General features: G+C 47.8%; 1 protein-coding gene across 9 annotated transcripts in view; it reads right to left on the bottom strand.

Annotated features, from left to right (window-relative positions):
• USP40 (ubiquitin specific peptidase 40) overlaps nt 1-3,531 on the bottom strand; it is a 77,388-nt gene that overhangs the window by 25,156 nt on the left and 48,701 nt on the right. The gene's annotated exons all lie outside the window — the stretch shown is intronic.

Raw genomic sequence — 3,531 nt, 5'->3', positions numbered from 1 at the left:
AAAAAAAAAAACAAAAAAACCCCAAAAACACAACCCCCCCCCCCAAGTACAGGCTCTTCAGTTCGCACAGGGCCACGAGAAGGCCTACCACGCTGAAACCACGCGAGGCCAGCTCAGTCACTGTGAGGACACTGCAGCTGCCCTGGGACCTCTCAACACCGTGGTTACAACAGTTAAATCTCCGTCCACTCCACATGTACAAATTTTAAAAATTGCAAAATTAGTATTTGCACTGCAAGTTAAAACACTAGAAACATTTGAGAATTTTTTTTTTGGTAAAAAACATCAAGTCTGGTTTACACAGGGCTCGCTTCTTGCCGTAGAGCTTACAATACCAAGTGAGCATCTTTTCTATCCCCGAGCGAACCGTCATCCTCTAAGTTTGCTCTGCTTCCCAAATTTCCTGTTTTGTGCTTTCAACCTCGTGAAGGGTCTGCCGGAGGCTCCTTGGATGCTGAGGGTTTTTGCCAGCATCACCTGCTCAGCGATATCGTCGTCCTGTCACAACCGCTTTCCTCACGTCCCTTCACGTCCCCTGGCTGCATATCTAGTCTCCGGAGAGACAGCAGTGCTGACGTTACCCCAGCCAGCTACTTCTTCTAGGCCTCTTTAGAGTTTCTTGGCTGCACCTTCATCCCTGGGAAGTGAGTCGCTTAGCCATGAGCGCAAGACGTCACGTGGGCTCACCGTGGGAGAAAGGGACAACAGGCCACACCCTTGGCTGCGGTGCACTGAACACCAGACACTCTAGAGGGAGGTGATCGGTCACGGACCCTGATGCACATCTATTTACGTAGCGACCTGTGGACTGAAGAGCTGGTAGCAAAGTTTTACTTCATGCAATTACTCCGTTCACATCCAGTGTAGCAGACATTGGAACCACGCTGTTGGGCGGCTGATGTTATGTAATGAGCCATGGTGACTGAAATTTGTGCAGACTGCCTCTATGTAAAATATGGTAGGTGATTTTTATGCTTATTAAACGGATTAGGGCCAGCGGGCCCTATTTTTGCAGGTGTGAAGATTCTGGCTTTGTGGGAAGGAGCAGTCCAGGTTTTGAGTCCAAACGGAATCCTTACAAAGCGGGATAGGAGTGGGGGGCTGGGAGGAGGGGTGAGGCCTCCCGGGAGGACAAGCATGACGGGAGCCTTCTGAGTCCGCACTCTTACCAGACCACAGCAAATCGCCGAGATTCCAGAGTTCTACGTGTTACACAGTGGTACTGTGCAGCTAGCGAACCATTCTAATACACATTTCCCGACCAATGAAACAGCTTACGAAGAGTTCTTCAGTTTAAAAAAAAAAATGCATCTCAGCACTGCCTCCTTAAAGTACACTTTCAGTTCACAAACTGTGTCTTCCCTGTGCCAGGCGCCGCACCAGAAGCCGACAGCACGGCAGTGAGGGGAGACAGCCACGGGCTCTGCCCTGTCTTGTCTGGCGGAGGAGGGGGGCCTTCGCCACACGCAGCACAGGCAGCGAGGTGCGAGCGTGGGGGGTACCAGGAGAAGAAAACAGATGTGAGCCGAGATTGAGCGCTCAGGGGTGACGGCAAGTAACATTTTGGCTCAGGGCAAGTGGGTGGCTGAAGTCAGCAGAGAGGAGGGAAGAGGAGAGAGTTCAGGGAGAGGACCCCACAGAGCAGTGGGGTGCCGAGGGGTGCGCTGGGGGCACTGGGGCGCTAGGACTTCTGAAAGCCAGCGTGGACAGTGTGTGAGGCAGGGCAGGGGGCCACAGGAGGTTGCCAGGCCGTGGGCGGACAAGGCCGGTTCTGGAAGGCTGGGCTGAGGAAGGAGCCTGCGTGCGACGGACAAGCACTGCAGGGCACTGAGCGGAGGGGTGATACGGTCTCATTCGTCCCCGTCTAAGAAGACCACTTGCTAGAAGATCGGTTCAGACGGGAGCAAGAGTGGAAGAAGGGAGACCCGTTTCACGGGAAGATGGTGAACTATTCATTTTAATAAACCATACGCTTTTAATCAACTTGAGGTGTAAGTTACAATAAAACACGTCCCGTTTAAGTGTACAGAGTCTGATCTAAACACTCAGCAACCACCAGCACACCGAGACAGGATTTGCACCACCCCCCAAAATTCCCTCATGCCACTCTGCAGCCAGCCTCCCCTGCAATCCAGTTTTCTGCCCGTCCCTAAAGCATGGGTTTTCTGTTCTGAAAATTTCACGTAAGGGCAGTCATAAGAGTATGTGCTCTTTTGTGTCCGGCTTCTGCGTTGAGAGTCACCCGTGTTTTGCAGGTGGTAGCTTGAAGCTCGTGTTGATGAACAACCTCCTGTTGTTAGGATACGACACAGTCTGCTCACCCATTCACTGCCTGATGGACTTTTGGATTGTATCCACCTTTCCATTATGAACATTTACATAGAGTATTTGTAAGGATATGGTTTCATTTGTAAGGATATGGTTTCATTTTTCTTGGGTAAGGCACCTAGGATGGGTAAGTGAATGTTTAAATTCCTAATAAGCAAGCTAACTCTTTACCATTTTGCACTCACGCCGCAGTATGTGAGAGCGGCTCCACATCTTCGCTTGGTTTTGTTGGGCCTTCAATTCTAACCATTCCACTGGGTGTGCAGTGGTGTATCATTGCGGTTCCGGTCTGACAGCTAAGCAGCTCCGGAGCTAATGACACTCAGCATCTCTCCTGTGCTTACTGGTCGTCCACAGGTAGGGGTTCTTCTGTCAAGTGTCCTCCCTGTGTGGGCTGAGTTCTCTTCTGATTTAAGTTACAAGTATTTTTTTTTATACAACCTGGATGCAAGTCTATGTCAAACGTGCTACAAATTTTTTTTCCTCCCAGTTTGTGGCTTGCCTTTTTAAATGCCTTTTGAAGTACAGAAGTTTTAAATTTTGATATTGCCCAATTTATTAGTTTTCTTCTTTTACGGTTTGTGCTGGAGTCCTAACTAAAAAAAAAAAAAAGCCTTTTCCTTATGATAAAAGTAACAAAGATTTTCTCATAAATTCTCTCCTAGAAATTTTATGGAAATGGTTTTAACGTTTAGGTCTATGATCCATTTTGAATTAGTATTTTACATGATGTAAGGCAAAGCTAGAGGTTCATCTTTGCATCCATGGATAGCTAATTGGTCCAGCGCCTTACGTTGAAAATACACTATTTTTCCCCATGGGAATACCTTAGTACTTTTGTTGAAAGTCAACGGACTTTCATTTATTTGCACCAATGCAGTTCCAATGTAAATATTTTAGGCTCAAAAACCACATATAGTCTCTATTGCAGAAAAGGAGCCCTTTAGAGGTGTGAAAACTATTCTTAGCTCACTGACTGCACAGAAACAGGTTTTGGCCTAGACAGCTTGCTGACCCCTGCACTATGTCTGCTCCCATGCTAGGACCCACTGTCTTGATGTCTACAGCTTTAGAGTAAATCCCGAAATCAGGTAGTGTGACTCTTCTGATTTCTTCTCCCCTCAAATTGTTAGGATACTATAGGTTCTTTGCATTTCCATGTAAAGTGAATCAGCTTGTCAATTTCACACACACACCACACAC

This window comes from Callorhinus ursinus, unplaced genomic scaffold (genome assembly GCF_003265705.2).
Source record: "Callorhinus ursinus isolate GAN/ISIS: 27379988/994484 unplaced genomic scaffold, GSC_fseal_2.0 scaffold2, whole genome shotgun sequence".
NCBI classification, from domain to species: Eukaryota; Metazoa; Chordata; class Mammalia; order Carnivora; family Otariidae; genus Callorhinus; species Callorhinus ursinus.
This window is presented reverse-complemented; position numbering and strand designations above follow the sequence as displayed.